General features: G+C 38.9%; 1 long non-coding RNA gene across 3 annotated transcripts in view; it reads right to left on the reverse strand.

Annotated features, from left to right (window-relative positions):
* Positions 1 to 2,677: 2,677 nt before the first annotated feature.
* The window catches only part of LOC140125649 (uncharacterized), a 72,287-nt gene continuing 50,510 nt past the window's right edge, over positions 2,678 to 24,454 (reverse strand). Inside the window, exons 3-5 of one of the 3 annotated variants that reach the window (XR_011854669.1) lie at positions 8,203 to 8,338; positions 6,079 to 6,196; positions 2,678 to 2,801 (exon numbers count right to left, since the gene is read on the reverse strand). This is a non-coding gene — a long non-coding RNA (uncharacterized lncRNA). Of the gene's footprint in view, positions 2,802 to 2,899; positions 3,015 to 6,078; positions 6,197 to 8,202; positions 8,339 to 24,454 lie in introns of those variants that run through there. The other 2 variants (XR_011854670.1, XR_011854671.1) reach the window with 2 other exon arrangements.

The raw sequence follows: 24,454 nt of genomic DNA on the forward strand, positions 1-24,454 counted from the left end.
TTTTACTGACTTTGCAAAAAGGGTGTGCCATTCCTAAGCGATTGAAACCCTCCGGTAGCAGGTTGTCTAGATGAAGGTCAAAGGGGGACCTTATCAGCCATAGCAAGAAAATTTGGTCATTCCAAGTCTGTTATTTCAAAAATAATGCAACTTTACAACATCACAAACTCATTCAACTCCCCAAAAAAGGCTTTTCATCCTCAAAAGACAAATGCAAGAGAGGATAGATTAATGCAGAGAATCTCTACAGATATTCATTGCACTACAGCTGGAATTGCTCACCAATTCAGCACTGAACAGGGTAAGGATTTGTCTCGTAATACAGTGACTCTATGATTAAGCGCATTTGGACTGAAAGCCACTCTGCAGTGACAAAACCTCTCATTATCAGAGGGAATCAAAAGAGTAGATACACATTTGCTGAGGAGCTGTTGTGTGGCCAGAGAAGAAGTGGTCCACAGTTCATTTTAGTGATAAAGGCAAGTTTAATTTATTTTGAACTGATGGGAAACATTACGTTAAATCAAAAAAGCTGGTGAAAGATTGAGCCCAAAGTGTCTAAAGATGTCAGTAAAAGGTGGTGGAGGAAGTGTCATGGTTTGGGGAATGTTTTCTGCATCAGGGGTTGGACCTCTCATACAGCTACATTGCAGAGTGAATACAAGTGTGTATCAAAACTTTCTTTAACAACTCATGGTTCCTTCCCTCCATTCATCACTCAATCAGCCAGCAATTTTATGCAGGACAATACCCTCTGTCACATAGCAAACCAGGTAAAGCAGTTCCTTAAAACATAAAAACATTGTAATGGCCAACCCAGAGTCCTGATATAAACCCAATAGAAAAACCACTGGAAAATCCTTGTTGATAAAGTTATGACCATGAAACAGTCACAGAACTGTGGAAAAGACTGGAAGAAGAGTGGATCAAAATCAGAGCAGTGTAATGTTAGTGTGAGAGACTAGTAATGTCCTGTGGTCACAGATGTGCTGAAGTCATTCACAGCAAAGGCCTGTATACTTCCTAGTGAGGTATTAAAGGTTTTATGTTGATATACTTTGGTAATTTTGTAAAACATTGTTCTAGTGGCATGGTGTTCTCCTTAGAAAATCCCCATTAAGTGTTGATCAATGGAGATTACCTCATTTGTGGAAAAAATCAAGTGATAAGACATTGTTCCCTAATTTTTATCTCCAGTTTACATAATCAATATTGTGTTATACTATATTGCAATATTATTATTGCTTCTACAATTGCTAATATCATGACACATTTTAAGGTAGGTGACATGGACCTTTAGCAATGGTAATCAACTTTTAGCAGTAGAAAAGATATTTATAATATAGAAAATGGGAAACAATAGCAGTTGTAGATACAAATTTCACATTTCGTAGGCCATATATGCACAACCATGTGGGCATGAGGATCAAATGCGGGACGCAAACAACTGGTGAGCGACGCTCACTTCACCGATATCCAACTCACAGTGAGCTGAGATACAGTGCATACACCTCGCGTCACTGCTCTGGTATTGTGCACAATACAAGTCAATGGGACATAGCTGCAATATATGCGGCTAGCCAACAGCCATTAAAAAACAGTTGTGTGCATGAGGCCTAACTCTGATCTTTTACTCCCACCAGAAATTGTTGATATTTCATTGTGCACAGCATCAAAATGTGTCTTTCAGAAATCAGTGATCCCTTCCAGCATTACATGTAATGTCATTGATTACACTTAAGTCAATTTCTTTGTTTTTTAGTTCAGCTTGTTTTATACTAATCGGGGTTACAATAGAAATAATATTTATGGGGAATTGGGGTTAAATCACAATAAGTTTTTGCTGTGTTTAAGTAACATGTAGCTAGGACTGACAAATATACTGACTTGTTTTGCATTCTGATCACTACTTGTTTTTCCCATGTCTGTCAATCTTCTAAATTCTGCTTCCTTTCTGTTTTCTGACAGCAGTGCATAAGGATAATGCCTACCTATGCTATAGTAAGAACAACCAACAATACTAACTCTACCTCTAAGGAGTCAGTATGGGAAGTAATATGGTAAAGTCTAGAGCAGTGGTTCTCAACCTTTCTAATGCTGTGACCCCGAAATACAGTCCCTCATTTTGCGGTGACTCCAAACCATGAGATTCGCAGTAAAAATGTAATAAAATTGTGGCTCCGATTGCTTTAGGCGACCCCCGGTTTTGGTCGCTCGACCGCCGCTGGGGTCACGACCCACAGGTTGAGAACCACTGGTCTAGAGAGAAGCAAAAAATAATAATACAGTTTATGGCAACACCAAAACAAACATCTACAATGTATTGTTATCAAAGTTTACAAACGGTTTACATTTTAAAAATTAACTTCTATAAAACATAGGGCTAATACTAGTATGCTTTGGACATTTAAAATCCTTTCAGGTAAAATAGTGTATTTTACTGGTTTCAATGAAAGCAACCCATATATAGACCAAATAAAAATATACAGTTGTTTCATTGATGATTATATGGACAGGTTTGCCGTCTAACATCTCTCAGTTCACAGTTTGTGAATTATCTGAATGACGATGCTTATAACCTGAAATTCACATTTACATATTCTGATCTTTTTTGGATCTCATGTTATTGGGTAATATGTATACCAGAAAAATGTACACAAATATGTACAGAGAACCCACATCAGGTAATATGTTACTACATGCCTCATAATGCCACCCTCTTTATGTGAAGACAAATTTTCCAAATGACGAGATGATCAGGGCAAGACACATCTGCTCTACTGATGATATGTACATTACAGCTGTAACACAAATCACAGAGAGACTACAGATTAGAGGGTACCATAGACAAAATATCATAAGGACAGCAAATACACTCATGAAACAAAGTATCTTCTCTCACAAATGTTATAAACAGGTTGTCATTTTGCTGGTTATATGCTCAAGGTAGCCACAAATGTGTAGGCACCCAATGTGGTCATGCAAATATATCACAAGGACTAATCAATACGCTGCTGCAACAACAAGTATTACATAGAACACAAATCATATCTGAATTGTGAAAACAATCACACAGTATATTTAATTACCAGTACAGTAAAGAAACATGAAATATGCATATCTGAGTATACTACAGCAGCAAGTCCATCCTCTATGAATACAAAAACAACAAATAAAAATATTTCTGGAATCTTGCGCCATTTCTGTGATTGGAAATCTTAAATATATGGTAGTTATCCCAATTAATTGAGTCCATCACCCAAAAAGGGGAGGTGATTGGACCAAACTATTAAGGCCTAGAGAGGAAATATGGACATTAACATTTCAAATGTTAAGTACTAATGAACTTAACATTAGGACTAAAAGTATAACTATGCTTGAATATTTATATCTTCCATTGATACACACTATATAGAAGTTGTAATAGTAACATTCACATTCTATTCGGCCTACATATTATATACATGGACAGCATTTTAGCTATTTAAATGTGCAATTTGTATCCTATATATCTTTGATCATAGTGATGCAATTGCTGGATATCATTTTTGAAAAGTATGGATACACATATAAGGTTGTAGATTCCATCATAGCTATGTTTTCTGTGTGCTTGTCATTCCTCCCTTATCACCTGACAAAATGGGGCTCATTTACTTAGGGTCGCGTGCTGCACTTTTGGGGATTGCACAGCTTGGACAGGTATTTAACAGGTGTCTGCGCTGGGATTGTGTTGCATGCAATCGACTTTTGGCGCAGCTGTGCTGACTTCCATCGGACACAGATTGGGGGTCGTGCCATTGGACAATCCATCTGATTCGGACTGAGTGCGGAATTCACTTTCAAATTGTGTTGCAAGCTAATGCGCTTACATGCAACACGAAAAAGAAGGTCAACTCCGTCGGACCTGAGTCAGGAAGCATCACATACAGGATACTGGGCGCATGATCTTAGTGAATCGCTGCAGAATGCGTTATCATCGGTCGATGTACTTTTGGTGAACTCCACAGGACAGGTAAGTAAATGTGCCCCAATGTTTTTTAGTTAGTCACAAGACCCAAATGAAAGCCTTTTTCAGTGTTATTTAACACCTTGCCGACCGAGGACGAACTATTTCGTCCTCGTGCGGCAAGGGGTGTATGGAGAGAGTTCTCGAGCTGAGCTCTCTCCATACACAGCGGGTAACGGCTGTATAAAACAGCCAACACCCGCCTGTCACTGCCGCGGTCGGTGCTGGCACCGATCACGGCAGTTAACCTGTTAAACACCGCGGTCGAACCGCGGCACATAACATACCGTTATATGGGCGCCGCCATCTTGGATGGACGATCGCCGCCCCCTGGAATGTCATCGGAGGGCGGCGATCGGTTGCTAAGGCAGCCTAGAGTCTCATTGAGACTCGTAGGCTTGCCATGTGCAATGATTTATAATAGCTAGCCATTGTAAAATTGCTATATACTGCAATATAGTAGTATTTCAGTATATAGTATTAGCAATTGGACCCTGCAGGGTTAAATTACCCTGGAGGATCTTAAATAATGGTAAGAAAATTTTTTAAAAACATATGAAAAATTAGTAAAAAAAAGTAAAAGTTTAAATCACCCCCCTTTCCCTAGAACTGATATAAATATAAATAAACAGTAAAAATTATAAACACTTTAGGTATCATCGCGTCCTAAAGTGTCCGATCTATCAAAATATATTAGCGAATTTTTCCAGCGTTTAACCTCGTAACGGAAAATGGCGCCCAAAGTCGAAAATGTCACTTTTTTGCCATTTTGAAAAATAAAAAAAAATTCTATAAAAAGTGATCAAAAGCCCATACAGTCCTCAAAATGATAGCATTAAAAACATCATCAAAAGTCGCAAACCATGACACCACCCACAGCTCCGTGCACTGAAGTATGAAAAAGTTATTAGTGCCAGAACATTGCAAAATGAAGAATTTTTTTTTTTATACAGAAAGTTTTAATTTTTTTAAATGTATGAAAACATTATAAAACATGTACAAATTTGGTGTCCTCGTGATCATACCAAACCAAAGAATAAAATTGACATGTGATTTGGGGCGCTCAGTGAAAGCTGTAAAATCCAAGCCCACAAGAAAATGGCGCAAATGCGTTTTTTCATCATTTTCACTGCATTCTGAATTTTTTTCCTGCTTCCCAGTACACGGCATGGAATAATAAATACCATCACCATGAAGTGCAATTTGTTACGCAGAAAACAAGCCCAAACAGAGCTCTTTACATGGAGAAATAAAAAAGTTGCAGATTTTTGAAGGTGGGGTGTGAAAAATTAAAATGCAAAAACGAAAAGGGGCCACGTCCCTAAGGGGTTAAATCTCATTATAAAATGTATTAACTTGACTATGACTAAGGATGGTGAGCTGAGAAAAACTAATTGTTCACCATAATTTATCATTGTTCTTTTTGTCTATGTTTGACATTGTTTTGGTGAAGTGGTGGTACAAATGCTATTTTGCGCCTTTTCCATTCAAGTGAACATAGTACTGTGCAAAGTCACTTTGACATAAACCCTGACAGCATCAAATTCATTATTTTCATAGAATAGTTTTCACAATTGGATTTAATTCATGATTTGCAACTTTCCATTTAGGCGCAAGGTTTAGCACAAACTGACGCTAGTCCCTACCCTGGTCTATGTGTTGCGACTTTTGATGTTTTTTTCAGACTTTTATTGTGATTGACGCAAACAACCCACTTTGCATAACACACAGCCAGAAGATTTATCAAGGGTCAAAGCCATATAAATGAATCTGACTGCATCGGAACTCCAAAGGAGATGGTCTAATGATAAATTACCATATATATATATATATATATATATATATATATATATATATACCGCTATTTTGATGTTTTCACACTAATGGCATGTATTCATCTATTTTTTAATAAGTCTCAGCTATTTCACTTTCTTTGGCAGAAAAATAATGAGAAAAGATGTAACTTGATGGAAGTTTCATCCATCAAAAATGTAAAACCCCCACAACATTACACAAGCATTTATGATTTAAGAGCACTTGGTACTATCACACAGCATGAATCACAGATTTACCTGATACACTAGATTTTCTCTCCGCCATACATAACCAATGAGTTTGAGTGAAAACATATCAAAGCCTATCCCTATGGATGCCTTTGGTTCAAAGATTTCATCAATACTGCATAGAGTGCTGGAGATAAAATAAAAAAAGGAAAAAATGAACATTCACTTGTTATCAACAAAAACACTATCTTATATATTTCAAGAATGAATCTTACAGGGCCACTTACTTTAAAAAGTTGGCAATATGAGAGATAATCAATAAATATAAAACAATCCATCCCAAGTTTAAAAAAAAAGGTTCACATGCCATATTGAAGATTGTAATTGAAAAGAAACAAGGGAATTTAAGTTCCACAGTATTTTATATTTAAAGGAAATCTACCATCAAAATCAAGCATGGATAAACCAGGGCAACTTACTCATAGATCCAGGCACAGTGACTGTGGTAATTTTCTTTTACTGGTTATCCATGGCCTTTTTTCATCTAAAATCAACTTTTAAAATTATACTAATGAGCTAGAAGGGCATCTCAATACTGCAGATTCATAGGCTGTTACAGTGTGCAAGGATCACTCCACCCTCACACTGTGTGATAAAACTTACCCTGCTGCATAACATCATAAAATCATATGCACCCCATATTCATACCAATAAAAATGTCTCATCTCTCTAAAACAAAACAATGAAAACTCTCTAGATGGAAATATATATGCTCTTACAAATACACTGTAAAAAAAAAAACCTGTACATCAATAGTAGATTTATTTACATTTCACCCCACAAACAAGTTTACAGCTTTACTATGCAGATGGAGAATGGAATGGTGATTTTGATGCCTATAAAAAATTGCAACTTGTTCTAAAAATTGCACATATGGCTACATCCATGTAATAATAAAATGGTGGTTTATCCTTCAGGGGCTTACACAATACATACATCCTTTCCATATGATGCAGGGATACTGCAGCATTATACCCTACCTCCCCTTCCTGCTTTAGTGTTATATATCTTCAGTTGGTAGTGACAGGTTCCAATAACTTATACTAGTGAGGGTGAACCTTTTAGAGATCGAGTGCCCAAAATGAGACTCAAAAACCACTAGCTTTTCCCAAAGTGCCAACACAGCAATTTAGGCAGTAACAAACGTATTGCTACCAGAATCTTTGAGCTTCAATCCGACACGTTTTCACTCTTTGGATAGGACCAAGCAGTACAGGATGGGTCACTTTACAATAGCAGGGCACTACTTGGACTACCTGAGACTGCAGGAAGATGCCATGTCTGGCAAACTCTGTGCCTGGGAGACAGCCTGTGTGCCCAAAGAGATGCCTCTGAGTGCCATCTCTGGCACCAGTGCCATAGGTTCGCCACCACTGACTTATACTATGCTGATATTAAAGATGCCTTTCTCAGTATTCTGAATAATTTCAGTACTTTATATAAGTTTAAATCACATAACCCGGATCCCTGCCAGCAGTGTTTATTAAGTCCCCGGTGGGAAGGGTTTACTGCAGCAGCCTGTTTCTGTCTCCTCATCTCCATACTCATCCAATTGCATCCTACCCTCACTTCCTGTCATGTGCATTGAGAAGCCAGGGGAGGGGGATGATGTGATAAAGAGGAAGAATGTATGAGGAGACGCAGGCACACATAGGCTGCAGCTGTCCCCTATCCCTGGGACTTACTAGCTGCCCCCAACCTAGGGCTTATCACATGTTGCTGCCAGGAAGCCAGGTAACATGAATTGAGCTTATAGAAGGCACTGAAATGATTCAGAATGCTGCCAAAGGTATTTTTAAAATCAGCAAAGAACAGAGGGCAACCCCATGGATTAGTGGAGAAGTGAATGAAAGAGGTGTGTTATTTTTATAGCTCCCAATATATATATATTTCAGAATGCATATTCCCAGTCATCCCCTTTAAGTAATAGGAGATATTACAAATTATTCATGTGTTTTATATCTTAATGATTTATGAATGAAGCGATTAGAATGATAACTAAGCTCCTATTACCCTAATACCTCATCTGTGTTCAGCCCTCTCTTGCTCAACACTATTCGTAACATTTCTGATTCTGTGTCAATCTGCATGTATGTGATTCTTTATAATAAAGTAACAATTCCGGTGACTTACTTTTATATTAGCATTTCAGTTCCATGGTTAGACAGAGGTCTATAGGCCCCAGGCATATCCATGTTACATATCCTATTTTTATAACAGCTTGTATGTTTGTGAAGGAAACAGAAACTCCAGACCTCCAGATGTTTTGCTGTTAGAAGAATATGTAATTAAAAAAAGATAATTAAAAACAAGTTTGTTACATGAGTGGCCAACAGAAATGCCCAATGTACTTTTCTGACGTTATTAAATCATATGAATTATGATTCATCCCAATAAATGGTGGAAGAAATCTCTCCACATTATATAAAACTGAATTACGAAGCAATTCTGATTTGTATGAAAGACATCTGGTTGTCAGAAAACACAACTTTATTCACTAACAGATTTTTTATATTTTATGAAAATGTAAATATTGTTGGGAGGCATCATCCCAGAGGTTTCCAGATGTAGATTACACCCATCCACTGTACCATGATAATTTGTTTGTAAAGTGTAACTGAACCGTGAAGAACTGCTATAGGGACTTTGTAGAATATGTGATAAAACTCATAAATTGATTCTTTTTGCCCACCATTCTTTACTATGCAGGCTCATTTCATGGATTACCTAGTAGAGATGCATTCAGTTTGAGACCAATTATTTAAACAGATGTGCAAAAACCCTGAGAGGGCCCTCCACTGTGGAACTACACTCACCGGCCACTTTATTAGGTACACCATGCTAGTAACGGGTTGGACCCCCTTTTGCCTTCAGAACTGCCTCAATTCTTCGTGGCATAGATTCAACAAGGTGCTGGAAGCATTCCTCAGAGATTTTGGTCCATATTGACATGATGGCATCATACAGTTGCCGCAGATTTGTCGGCTGCACATCCATGATGCGAATCTCCCGTTCCACCACATCCCAAAGATGCTCTATTGGATTGAGATCTGGTGACTGTGGAGGCCATTTGAGTACAGTGAACTCATTGTCATGTTCAAGAAACCAGTCTGAGATGATTCCAGCTTTATGACATGGCGCATTATCCTGCTGAAAGTAGCCATCAGATGTTGGGTACATTGTGGTCATAAAGGGATGGACATGGTCAGCAACAATACTCAGGTAGGCTGTGGCGTTGCAACGATGCTCAATTGGTACCAAGGGGCCCAAAGAGTGCCAAGAAAATATTCCCCACACCATGACACCACCACCACCAGCCTGAACCGTTGATACAAGGCAGGATGGATCCATGCTTTCATGTTGTTGACGCCAAATTCTGACCCTACCATCCGAATGTCGCAGCAGAAATCAAGACTCATCAGACCAGGCAACGTTTCTCTACTGTCCAATTTCGATGAGCTTGTGCAAATTGTAGCCTCAGTTTCCTGTTCTTAGCTGAAAGGAGTGGCACCCGGTGTGGTCTTCTGCTGCTGTAGCCCATCTGCCTCAAAGTTCGACGTACTGTGCGTTCAGAGATGCTCTTCTGCCTACCTTGGTTGCAACGGGTGGCGATTTGGGTCACTGTTGCCTTTCTATCAGCTCGAACCAGTCTGCCCATTCTCCTCTGACCTCTGGCATCAACAAGGCATTTCCGCCCACAGAACTGCCGCTCACTGGATGTTTTTTCTTTTTCGGACCATTCTCTGTAAACCCTAAAAATGGTTGTGCGTGAAAATCCCAGTAGATCAGCAGTTTCTGAAATACTCAGACCAGCCCTTCTGGCACCAACAACCATGCCACGTTCAAAGGCACTCAAATCACCTTTCTTCCCCATACTGATGATCGGTTTGAACAGCAGGAGATTGTCTTGACCATGTCTACATGCCTAAATGCACTGAGTTGCCGCCATGTGATTGGCTGATTAGAAATTAAGTGTTAACGAGCAGTTGGACAGGTGTACCTAATAAAGTGGCCGGTGAGTGTATATCTGTGACTAGGACTGCTCTCAATAATGAACTGGACTATTGTTCACATGTTTTTGTATTTTGTTTTTAGATTTTGCTTTGATTCATTGGATTTTCTAGTATAAGGAGCTATGTCAATAAATTGCTTTGTCATTTGAAAACTCAATTTCCATCTGTGTCCTGAAAAATGGTGTAGCTGGTCTATACTCACATTTACATAATGCATCATGCTTTAAAGGGTATGTCCTAGTAATGTTTTTCTTCTTTTAGGATTTCGAGAAGTAGTGAAAACCTAATAAAATGCATTACAATTATGAGCTGCTGCATTTATCTAAACCGATGAAAAATCATTCTGGAAAAAGCTAATAAATATCAGTACAAATTTTTCAAACAGGATAGTGGAAAGGAAATTTCCAGGTGTAGAAATGAAACATAGCTCTCATAATGAAACCTAATAAAATATGCTGCAGATAGCAAAACATAGAAAGCAAATATGTAACTAAAAGCTTGAGTACAACGGCTTATAAATAGCTCCTAATCATTTCTAATGTAGTGGAAAAAGCTGAATTACTAAATGTGCCTTGAATGCTCATAAACTGATGGGATGTAATACGGTCTATGTGGCTCTCTGATCCAAGAGGCTTTATGCATGACATAAAAGGGCAGACCATGGATTACTGATATGGAAGTTCTAGTGTATGTATGGATACAAAAGATAGAAATCATTCCTTATATGCCTTTAATGCTGCTAAAACCAGTTACTGGTATCTCCAATTCATAGGAGACATCTTGATATAGAAAATGTAACTTATGCCCTTTCATATCCACTCGCTGCCACTTAAGAAGATTTAGTTTAAGATTTCTTTCTGTAGAATTTCTTTTCACAAGATTAAATGTTGTTCTTTGTTTTCAATTGAGGTCTTCTTTTGATGAGTATCCTTTGGTTGCGGCATGATCTTTTCTCCGAGGAGCTGCTCAGCAAATTATTTATTCCGAGTGTAGGTTTCTTACTACAGTTATACTGTAACTTCCCTTCATTCCTCTGTGCCCGCTGGTGAATTGTTTCAAACCTTATAAATGGAAGCTATGCCTCTGGCATTTACTGCATATCAGACATAAGGTGAGGGATAAACTTTCTATTTCTATTTACTGCCCTTAGACATTTTTCAATTTTGCCTTAATCCAATTCTTTTATACTATATAAGGATTGTTTCACAACATTGTTTGGGGGAAATGCCACTGCAGTTTGTGAAGCATCTTACTGAGCTGAATGTGGATCCAGTGGGAAAGAGGGGTCCTTTAATTTTCTTCATTTACTTTCTGGTTTTGGCTAAAAACATTTAAAAAAAAAGTGAAAAATTGTGGATTTTTATTTAGAAACACTGTACAATTGCACCCTGAAGCAATGGACACTCATGGACAGACATAATACTGAAGTTGCATGCTGCTATTGCATACCACAGCAGGGTAGCTACCACAAAGTTTGCAATGGCTGACCAGCTGTGAGAATTCCTATATGTCTGCAGCCTAAGGGTGGATTCACACAGTCTTTTCTTTGACATTTTTAGCATTCTGTTTATAAAGGTTTTTTATGCAGCCATAAATTAATAACCATAGTGCACAATCTAATTCAATGCTAATTCTTCTTATGTCTCTACAGAACTTAAAAAAGATCAGTAAAGCGACCTGCTTTGAGTACTACAGGAATATGAAACAAGTGAAAAAAACTGTAGAAAGTGCTTTGTTTAATATAAAAAAACTTTGAAATGTCCATCAAGCATTTCTAAAAATGCTGGTGTTAAAAACCTCTAAATAGGGTTTAGTGCAAAAGTGTTAAACACTACAACAATACTAACAGTACACTACCGCACTCTTTTCAGAATCACACAAGCAGCATGTGGAGAGTCCTGGGGGAGAGGCAGTCCGTGTATCCTGTGTCTCATGCATTCTTTCTCTACTGCACAGAATCTCCCTCAGTCCCCTGCTCAATATAGATGACATTAAGTGGGGAAGGGTGAGGGAGCTGGATAGAGGAGACTGACAAAGGCACATACAGGCTGCAGTTTCCCCTTCTGGGGACTCATCACACAATGCTGGCAGGGAGCCAGTTAATGTGAATTTAACTTATATAAAATAGTGAAATTATTCAGAATGCTAATCGGTTCCCCGATGTCGTTGCGGCTCCTCTTCTGGCTTCTGTAACAGCCTGCAGGGCGCGGCCATGTTATCTGCCGGCAGGCGCATACTATGACACGGCTGCTGATGTTACAGAAGACGGAAGAAAGAAGAGGAGCCATGGGGAAGCCAGAAGAGGAGCCGCGCCGACATCGGGGAGCCGCGCTGCGCATTGGGGCCACCGAAGGGTGAGTATATAAGTTTATTATTTTCATTGACTCGTGTATAAGCCGAGGTGAGGTTTTTCAGCACATTTTTTGTACACGAGTATATACGGTATCTAAATAATAGTCAATACCGTGTGCTGTACTAAGTTCACTATCATTTTTAAAAGTGCTTCCTTTGAAGGTTTTGTTAGCAAAGTGGGATGCTTATTGATGGAAATTCTGACTAAAATTGAATCCAAAGCATCTCATCTTCGATTTGCAATGTAATATTTTAAGCAATGAATTAGATAACTTTATTACAGAACAAACTTTAGTTAACAATAATTAACCAAGGTTTTGGCGCACGCGCGATATGCAGTAATTTTGGCGCATGCGTAGTATTCAGTATATCCTCTGAGCGCGCTCATTCAGACGCTTCCTACCGGAAATAAATTAGGCGCCGGACCTGACTGCACAGGTGAGAGGGTGACCGCGGGTGGGCTAATTATGCCCCCAACACATGCACATAAAAACGCCAACCAAACTCCCTGTCCACACTTCCCCTGATGAAGTCACCGTGAGTGACGGAACGCGTGGGGTGGACACGCTCATTCCCTGGTTACTTGGGTTTTTTTGCTCTCTCTTGTACAGCCATGCTGACTTCAGGTTTTGCATTTAGGATGGTCTATGCGGTTATTATGCCTTGACTATGTTAAGTATATCTTGTCTGTACATTTACTGACCATATTGATTGTAACAGTATTGTTTTTTCTACATGCACCTTACTATATTATATGAATTGGGGATGATCACTCTCACCCCACTCACCACATCGAGTTTTTCGGTGTAGTTACTACACCTTTTAATTGTTTTTATACTGTTTGTCTGGTCTTTGTTGTTTGTATAGTAATAAAGTAATTTTGATATCTATTTCTGGGTTGTTATGGCACATCTTTTCTTGTGAGTTTACATAATTAACCAAGGTTGACAGACAGGCGAGATGCATATTTAAGTGGGGGTGGGGGTGGAGCAATAAGTGCTAAATTTATTAAAAGGTTAATTTTCCTGAATACCTACAACTACAGTCATGGCCATAAGTTTTGAGAATGACACAAATATTGTATTTTCACATGATCTGTTGCCCTCTGGTTTTTATGTGTGTTTGTAAGATTTTTTTTTATCATATACAGAAATACAAGTGCAATCATATTCTGAGTAACAAAAGCTTTTATTGAATGAGTTAATGCATCAAGTCAATATTTGCAGTGTTGACCCTTCTTCTTCAGGACCTCTGCAATTCTCCCTGGCAGCTCTCAATCAACTTCTGGACCAAATCCTAGCTGATAGCAGTCCATTCTTGCACAATCAATGCTTGCATTTTGTCTCAATTTGTTGGTTTTTGTTTGTCCACCCATCTCTTGATGATTGACCACAAGTTCTCAATGGGATTAAGATCTGGGGAGTTTCCAGGTCATGGACCCAAAATCTCTGTTTTGTTCCCTGAGCCATTTAGTTATCACCTTTGCTTTATGGCAAGGTGCTCCATCATGCTGGAAAAGGCATTGTTGATCACCAAACTGCTCTTGGACGGTTGGGAGAAGTTGCTCTTGGAGGACATTCTGGTACCATTCTTTATTCATGGATTTGTTTTTAGGCAAGTCTGTGAGAGAGCCAATTCCCTTGGCTGAGAAGCAACCCCACACATGAATGGTTGCAGGATGCTTTACAGTTGGCATGAGACAAGATTGGTGGTATCGCTCACCGTGTCTTCTCCAAACAAGCTGTATTCCAGATGTTCCAAACAATCGGAAAGGGAATTCATCAGAGAAAATGACTTTACCCCAGTCCTCAGCAGTCCACTCCCTGTACCTTTTGCAGAATATCAGTCTGTCTCTGATGTTTTTTCTGGAGAGAAGTGGCTTCTTTGCTGCCCTCCTTGACACCAGGCCTTGCTCCAAGAGTCTCTGCCTCACAGTGCGTGCAAATGCACTCACACCTGCCTACTGCCATTCCTGAGCAAGCTCTGCACTGCTGGTAGCCCGATCCCGAAGCTGAAACACTTTTAAGAGATGGTCCTGGCACTTGCTGGTCCTTCTTGGGTGCCCTGGAGCCTTTATGGCAACAATGGAACCTCTTTCCTTGAATTCCTTGATGGTGCGATAGATTGTTGACTGAGGTGCAATCTTTCTAGCTGTGATACTCTTCCCTGTTAGGCCAATTTTGTGCAGTGCAATGATTACTGCACGTGTGTATTTAGAGATAACCATGGTTAACAGAAGAGAAACAATCATTCAAAGCACCAGCCTCCTTTTAAAGTGTCCAGTGGTGTGATTCTTACTTAATCATGACAAATTGATCTCCAGCCCTGTCCTCATCAACACCCACGCCTGTGTTAATGGAGCAATCACTGAAACGATGTTAGCTGCTCCTTTCAAGGCAGGCCTGCAATGAAGTTGACTTTGAAATTAATTGCTGTTAAGCTGATCACTCTTTATAACATTCTGGAGTACATGCAAATTGGCATTATAAAACCTGATGCAGTAGACTTTTTAAAAATTAACATTTGTATCATTCTCAACTTATGGCCATGACTGTATATTAATTTAACATAATATTGAAACTATGTTCAGATTTATCACAATTTCCCCCTACAGTATTCTGTTCTACTCTATAAATGCAACCTGACCAATTAACTGTGCAGACAATTTTCTAATCACTTTCCAAATCTGTCAAGACCTTGGAAGATTTGAATTGTATCTATGTATCTGTACAATAGCAGCATCAGGGTAGTTCTGCTGTTCTGCTGTTTGATGGATGGGGAGCAACAAAATATTTACCTCCAAAAATTTGAGGATATGCAGCATTTGTGAATATAACTTGTACATAACTATACAGTATATGATGTGTACCCTTTAATCTCCTCAGTTATATGATAAATTGAGTAGAAGCACCTTTTACAGTCATGAGTCTTCTTGAGAATGATGCAACAAGTTTTTCAGACCTGGATTTGGGTATCTTCCTCAGTTCCCTCAGGTTGGATGATGAACATTGCTGGATGCCATTTTCAAGTCCCTCTAGAGGTGCACAACTGGGTTTAGGTCAGGGCTCTGTCTGGGCCAGTCAAGAGTGGTCACAGAGTTGTTCTGAAGCCCCTGCTTTGTTATTTTAGCTGTGCAGCTTAACTTTTTGGAAGACTTTGGCCAAGTCTGAGGCCCACAGCACTCCATCCAGAAGAGGTTTCCATCCATCCAGGATATGTCAGTACTTCATCTCCTCAGACCAGAGAATCTCATTTCTCATAGTCTGGGAGTCCTTCATGTGTCTGCAGGCTTTCAATTTCAATGTCTTGCACTGAGGAAAGGCTTCTATCGGCACACTCTGCCATAGAGCCACAACCGGTGGCCACGAGGCTGCAGTGATAGAATTTGTGGAACTTTCTCCCATCTCAGTACTACATCTCTGGAGCTCAGCCACAGTGATCTTGGGGTTCTTCTTTACCTCTCTAGAAAAAGGCTCTTCTCACACAGTTGCTTAGTTTAAGGATTATGGAGGCCATAGCACTTAGGGACCTTGAGAGCTGCAGAAATTCTTTTATAACCTTGGACAGATCTGTGCCCTGCCTCAATTCTGTCTATGAGCTCCTTGGGCAGTTCCTTAGACCTCATAATTCTCATGTGTTCTGACATGCAATGTGAGTTCTTATATAGACAGGTATGTGCTATCCTACTCAAGTTTAGTCAGTTTAATGAGATGGACTTCAGCAAATGACTAGAATCATCCCATGGAGGATCAGAAGGAAATGGACTGCATTTCACTTAGATATGAATGTCACAACAAAGGGTGGGAATACTTATGACCATGTTCTATTTCATTTTTTTTAGTTTAATAAATTCGCAAAAATATACATTTCTGGTTTTCTTCTGTCAAGATGGGGTGCAGAGTGTACAAAGAAAAGAAGTTTTTTTTTAGCAAAAAAAGAAGTTTTTCTTTATCTTAACAATTGGCTGCAATTAAACAAAGAGTGAAAAATTTAAAGGGCCTTGAATATTCGTACCCACTGTAAAAGTAAAACCAACATTGTTTCCCATTAATCTGTCTTTTAAGAGAAATTTTTGTTTACATATTTATTGTGACCTACTAACTGGATTGCTGTTTTTCTTCTTTGTATGTGGGAGTACTTTTTATACAATTATTGATATGATTGCTATAAGACTGGAAAGGTATTTCAGGATAGTTGATTAAGTGTCCAACCAATAATTGACAGGTGATTGGGAGCTGATACCCTTCAGAAGTTATCCCTCCAGGAATTTAGATGTAGTTAGGTGGATAGGTGGTCGCACTCTATATGTGCCTATATTATTATATTCATGAAGCAAGCAACATGATATAGCTGTCAGTGAGATTTTAATGAGGTGACAACATTTTCTCAGCAGATAAGACTGATGTATGGCACATGTGATTTTGGAAGGCATTTTTTGAATCTTAAAAAAAGGATTAGAATGAAAGAAACTTTGGATTTTTTTCTGTTGACAGATAGGGCTTGTGTTTTATGGTAATTGCAATTACCTTTGAATAAGAGTTCATTTGGTCTGCTGACATTAAAGTTTGTTTATACATTTTAAGGTTTTATTTTTTCATAGTGGATTAGATACCTTCAAAAATAGGTCATCTGTTCTTCACAGTATGAATACTATAGGATACTGTTAAGTGTCTAGTAGAACTCATCTCTTCTGGATACTATGCAGTGAATATTTTGTATGTGACTATATACATAGGTTAGTTTTGGTTTATTGAAGTACTGTATAGAGGGTAAAATGTACAGAACATAATTGAGTATCTATACCTGATGTAACTTTCTTGTTGGCACTTAATTTAACATTTTATGCATTTTTTTAGTAGCTGTATTTCAATATAAATGCGTTTTATTTAGTCTTTTGTGCCTTTGGATAAAAGTAATCTAGTATTTCTGTTTGTGTTTCTGTGCTTATTCTGTATATAATTACGTTTTGTGTGTTAGCAGAAAAGAGAAGTAACAAAGCCAAGGTTGATTAAACACAGGACTGAAATTTGTTGTCTGTTTCTTTATGCTGTAAAATCAGCTGTTTGCTCTAGGATGGTATTAGATGGATACTCAGTTTGGTGTGCAAATGAGATTCACAGTAAACTCAGGGCATTGCTCTGTGTGCCTGGGAACTGCACTGTCATGGTTGTCTCATTCTAGGTTAGTCAATTACCACAGGACTGATTATATACATCTAGCAATTCACAGGTTACTAATACAAATAGTTTTGGATGTACTCAATAGGTTGAGGCTGTGGGTGCTAACATACAGAAATCCCACTCATCAAGTAATAGGTAGAGAAAAAAATAATTGCCACAGTAAAAATTATTATTCTCGGAATTTCAAGAAAATTGAGGTGCTTGGATCTCTTATCACTGTATAACTCACTTCTCCATCAGGTATCTCAACAGTTCCCCTAACACATTTTATTACATATTGGGGAACATTTACTAACAAAGGTTCAAACTGCAAGTGTGGCTTGCCTGTGTTTAATGCAGGGTGAGCCAGATTCATGATTTCTGGCGCCCGTTCTTCATGAATCTGGCGCTCCCTGAACTGGTCCGACAGAGTGCCTAGTGCAGCTGTGCCACAAAAGGGTGTAGACACTTCGTAAATACCTGTGCAAGCATTTGCACTAGGAAGAATGTTCAAAGTCCGACAGAAAACTGGCGCAAAGCCCTTAGTAAATGTGCTCTATTGTGTCTTTAATGAATAATATATAAACCTTGTATTACAAATGATTTAGCATGAAGTGCTATTACCAACAATGACAGGGACCCCCAGTGAGGCAGTAGGCCTAAGTTGTAACACAAGTGGGACCTCTGCAACCCCTCTCTCCCATCTCCCACTTGCAAAATCTTAGACAACCCCTTTAAATATTTAAAGATGCTTAGCTCCTGCTGCAGCAGATAAGCACTGATCTGAAGAAAACTACTGCAAGACTTGCAATAAGTAACACAGCACTGAAATAAGGGACCTTGTCGTGACATCAAGCTGCTCTTACATGGGACAGCACCACTACTTGGTGATGGATTTCCTTTAAGAATCACTGAAATAATCAAAATAGTTTTAAGCATTTTTACTGTAAAAACAATGTTAATATAAGTCACCGTTAGATTAAAAATCTACTTTGTTCTCCAGTAGCTGTAAAATTAGCTGCATGTCCTAGCATTAGATTTGTGTCATTAATCTGTAATTGGTGTCCCATTTCTTTACTCTTTTTTGTATAAAGACTGTAGGTCTTCTTTTCCTAAAGGCATTTTATAATTGTGGAGACTTTTTTGTAGTCAGATGTACATGAAGACCTTAATTCCTTCTATCTATCAATTATACAGAATAATTCAGAAATAATACTGTATCTTTTGTTCTCCAGTATTTCTTTTTCCTTTTTACATACACTTTCAATGACCATATCTGTATGGACTTCAGCATATTGTTATTGGCATATAGGATATAAAATACTGTAAACAATGTGCAGTTTCTTTAAGAGTATCATGTGGTATTGAAAAGTAAATACATTCGGTTTATCACTAACTGCAGATTTTTTCAGATTCATCATCTTAAAGGCTCACATACTTGACTATCAAGCAATCTCCAACATATACACTCACTGGCCACTTTATTAGGTACACCTGTCCAACTGCTCGTTAACACTTCATTTCTAATCAGCCAATCACATGGCGGCAACTCAGTGCATTTAGGCATGTAGACATGGTCAAGACAATCTCCTGCAGTTCAAACCGAGCATCGGTATGGGGAAGAAAGGTGATTTGAGTGCCTTTGAACGTGGCATGGTTGTTGGTGCCAGAAGGGCTGGTCTGAGTATTTCAGAAACTGCTGATCTACTGGGATTTCCACGCACAACCATCTCTAGGGTTTACAGAGAATGGTCCGAAAAAGAAAAAACATCCAGTGAGCGGCAGTTCTGTGGGCGGAAATGCCTTGTTGATGCCAGAGGTCAGAGGAGAATGGGCAGATTGGTTCGAGCTGATAGAAAGGCAACAGTGACTCAAATCGCCACCCATTACAACCAAGGTAGGCAGAAGAGCATCTCTGAACGCACAGTACGTCGAACTTTGAGGAAGATGGACTACAGCAGCAGAAGACCACACCGGGTGCCACTCCTTTCAGCTAAGAACAGGAAACTGAGGCTACAATTTGCACAAGCTCATCGAAATTGGACAGTAGAAGATTGGAAAAACGTTGCCTGGTCTGATGAGTCTCGATTTCTGCTGCGACATTCGGATGGTAGGGTCAGAATTTGGCGTCAACAACATGAAAGCATGGATCCATCCTGCCTTATATCAACGGTTCAGGCTGGTGGTGGTGGTGTCATGGTGTGGGGAATATTTTCTTGGCACTCTTTGGGCCCCTTGGTACCAATTGAGCATCGTTGCAACGCCACAGCCTACCTGAGTATTGTTGCTGACCATGTCCATCCCTTTATGACCACAATGTACCCAACATCTGATGGCTACTTTCAGCAGGATAATGCGCCATGTCATAAAGCTGGAATCATCTCAGACTGGTTTCTTGAACATGTCAATGAGTTCACTGTACTCAAATGGCCTCCACAGTCACCAGATCTCAATCCAATAGAGCATCTTTGGGATCTGGTGGAACGGGAGATTCACATCATGGATGTGCAGCCGACAAATCTGCGGAAACTGTGTGATGCCATCATGTCAATATGGACCAAAATCTCTGAGGAATGCTTCCAGCACCTTTTTGAATATATGCCACGAAGAATTGAGGCAGTTCTGAAGGCAAAAGGGGGTCCAACCTCTTAGTAGCATGGTGTATCTAATAAAGTGGCCGGTGAGTGTATATCTCTAACATATTCTGCAAAGCATTACATACATTGTGGCAATATTCTGGGGGGCATGGTGGCACAGAAAACATGCTACATTATTGTGATGTAAGTTTGTGGCACAAGGGATTAATGATTTGGCGCACAAAAAAAAGGATTAGAACTGTCTCCACATTGTTGAAGGTTAAATAGAACTCCCTAGACCAGCTTTTATCTGCTCTTTTTTGTGCCAAAAATTGTGCACAAAACCAGAAAAATAGAAGCGCCAGAAAAGTGGTGGATTCACAAGTGGCGCCACAATTTTGTGCCAAAAAACAGAACTAGTCGTGAGTGTCGGAAAACCACAAAAAATTGTGCCACCGACACTTCGTAAATTAGGTGGAAGATGTGCAGCAAGGGGTAAAAAAATTCTGCCAGTTTTCCATTTGAAAGTCGATAGTAAATGTAGGCCTATCTCTTGTAGGCCTCACAATTTAAATTAGATATAAGCTTAGTCTGTGATAGACAAACATAGGAAGGACATGCAAACTTCATGTAGAGTTTGATAATGGTCAGATATTAACTAAGTACTTCAGCATGGTAAGGCACAGTACAGTGTGTACCTCCATTCTGCTGACCACACTGGACTTGAAGACTTTGTAGCTTAGGATTTATTGATCTGCCCTGAAAGGTGCTCGCAGTTGCATATTCACTGAATTGAGCTTTAGTGGAATGCCTGGCATAGGATAGGTCAATGCTGGTAAATTCCATCTAATGATGGCTAGAAAAGAAAATGTGAATTTTTAAATAACTCCCTGAACCACGGATGTGAAAAACAACACCAGTGTGAAAGGGCCCTAAAATCTTCAACTACATCCTTCCCTTATTGTGAGCCAAAACCAGGATTTGTGTGGAGACTTTTAGCCAATGAACGCTCCACTAGGGGATTCTGGGAAAACATGGAAAAATGTTTTCCAGGATGGGATAAGGAATACCACACCTCTTTTTTCTACCTTGTAAGGCTGTAAGGCAGCTCCCTTACAAGGCAGCTAAAAGAGGCATGGTTTTTCTTAACCCATCTAGGAAAACTTATTTGCATATTTTTCCAACTTTCCATCCAAAAATCTATGTAACGTTGTTATGGAGTAAGGGACAAAGAAAGACATGCATTTGTCTCTTTCATTTGAATGCAAAAATCCCTGTTGCATCTGTTGTATTTCCAACACCTTCTATTATATATGTTCACTGTATTTTTTTACATTGCAAGTTTCAGCTTTCATTGGGAACAATTTTAGTATTTTCCATCCCGACTGACTAAATTGTTTCCACTGGAAATGTACAGTAAATATGTGCAATCAAAATATATACAGAGAAATAAATGTATATACATGTAAAAGGCATGAGAAATAAGATACAAAATATCACTTCTGCAATAATGCAGTAATGCCATGTTCTGCCATTGGTCTTCCAGCATACACTTGGGGATTATACACAACGGAAACTGGTATCTCATCCAAGGTTTGTAAACAGCAATTAAATGGTTTACACCTGCAATCGGTACCAACACTGACCACAAGTTATAACTGTGGGTGTTTTGCTGCAATATGCAGAAAACTCCCACCCTGTATGGAGATGGATGTGCCCATGAGCTCTCTTCATGCCTACTGCCCGACGCTGGGAAAGTGGTTAAAGTATCTTGCACTACCAGCTCTTGAATAAACAACACAGCTAGTTAAAGCAGTATTCCAGGAATAAGCATAATTCATATACAAATGGGTACTCAAAATATAAGCTAATGTGTAATTAGTTGTTAATTAAAATTTTGCTCCCCTTAGCAGAAAATGCTGGTGACATAGACTGTAATGAAGAATTAAAATGCTACTGGCTCTTTAATCAATCAGTTAATTTCCTCCGTGCGGTCCGTTGCAGAGCAGACACAGGACAGAAGATGGCCGCTGGTCACATGACCACATCACATGTCCTGCACTTGCCTGGGCTGGTCATGTGATCACCACTACATTTGGCTGTAGTCGGTTGGTTGAAGTGCATCCAGTATTGTGTTTTGGTGATGGCAGTTACACATCATTACTATGGTAACAGAGCAAGAAAACCTGTTATATATCACCACTGGGAGCAGAGCATAGGATGTAGGAGGAGTTACTGAGAACTAAAGGATCTTGGGACTTGTAGTTTCCAGTGGCAGCCATCTTAGTGATAACTCCACCTACTTTAGAGAGGCCATATATTTTGTAAATCATAAAATCAAACTATTTAAGCACCATTTTGTGACTAATGACCTCGAGTATTGTTGTACTCATTTATTTATAGCATCATGGGTTTTTGTATCAGACGTTCATATTCCCGGAATACCCCTTTAAAGGGTTGCACAATCGTCTTGTTCGATTATTGTCTTTTTCACAGCAATTTAAACATTTTCAAACTGAATAAAATGACCATGTATTGTGGCAATGTCTGTTGATAAATAATTGTAAACACTGTTTGTTAGTCTTGATTTTCACAGAGAAAAGTTAAAGAAGTATTTGTCTTAGTGAATGTGACGGTGACCTTGGAAGGATATAAAATGCCTCCTTAAACTCAAATAGTCCCAGCTGCTTCAACCAGAGAACCCACAAGTTCATAAAGTATGAAAGGCGGAAAACACTTTGCTACAATTTAGTCACTTGAAGAGCAACATATGCCATGCAGTCATAATGAAAAGTACAACTTGTTTGTTCGCAAAGATCGTTAAAAGGTCCCTAATTAATTAGCAAGGATCTGTTCTCTCTGGCTGCTTCACACATCCTACCCTCAGCTCCTACATTTTATGTAGACAAAATCGTCTTAATTCATTATTTTAACTCCTTCCGGTTAAATAAATAGACAAAGCTTTTTCCAATGTTGCATTCTAAGTTCTAAAAACAGTTGTGTTCTAAAAAAAATAATCTAAATATCTATGATAATCAGCCAAAATAAATTTGTTCTCATCCCAGCATTAGATTTTGATCTAAAATGACATAGCTGTAAGGGACGTACATTGCCTTATAAGAATTCAAATTGAAATAATGGGATATAAATACTTACCTGATTGTACCCCTAATGATCAGTTCACATTCTTGTTAGGGTAAATTTACATTGACGTGTGCGTTGCGCATACGCTGCGTGTGGTTCTGTTTTGCATTTGTATCCACAAAAATACTGCACAACATCTGGTTTCTCAGCCTCATCAGTTAAAAATGTGGACCTGTAATTCTTTTTTTGATTTTGCGGACCCATAGCCTTCCATAATCCGCATCCGTGAAAAAAAACAGGACATGTTTCAATTTTTTTTCCACAGCAATGAATCAGTGGAAAAAAACGCCACATGTGAACACCCACAGAAAACAATAGCTCAGGATGAACCACTCATGGATCCCATGCAACTTTGCTGTGCCAGTATCTGAATAAGTTGGAAGAGAGTGAAATATCACATTACCCGAAATTTAACTTAAAAATTACATATTCTGCATTATTGGAATTTAAACTTAAAATTGATAAATCCTGCAGTACCTGAAATTTTAAATCTCTGGTACTGTAGGATATAATAATTTTTTAAATGATTGTTTCTTATTTTTTATGTTATGTTATTATTTTAAGTACTTACCCTGCCCTATTGTTCCCTCCATTTTTTAACCATATAACCCTATTTTACAGCCATTTTTGGATGTTAAAATTTGGGTTCCCATTGATTTCAAGGGGGTTTATGCTTGGGTCAAAGTGTCTTCTGAAGTCCGGGTCCCTTACCAAGATTTTTCCCGTTATTCAGACGATCTCATCAAACCCAAATTACACATCGATAATAGTAAGTTTATTTCTATAAAAATTGTACTAACCTGACCAGAGGATTCCAAAGAAAATCTGTGCCCAGACCCTAAACTGTGAACTATAATGTATTATTTATAGTACTGACCTCTTAGTTTGGGTAAGGGACACCAGATTATGGGCCACTGAAAAATACACTGGGCAGATTTACTTACCCGGTGCATTCGAGATCCAGCGGCGCGTTCTCTACGCTGGATTCGGGTCCGGCCAGGATTTATTAAGGTAGTTTCTCTGCCGTCCACCAGGTGGCGCTGCTGCACTGAAAAGCATCGGAACGCACTGGAATACACCGAGTCGGGCCGAGTGAAGGTAAGTGCAAGCTCCGTGACCGATTTTTTTTAAAAAATGCGGT

This window comes from Engystomops pustulosus, chromosome 4 (assembly GCF_040894005.1).
Source record: "Engystomops pustulosus chromosome 4, aEngPut4.maternal, whole genome shotgun sequence".
NCBI lineage: Eukaryota > Metazoa > Chordata > Amphibia > Anura > Leptodactylidae > Engystomops > Engystomops pustulosus.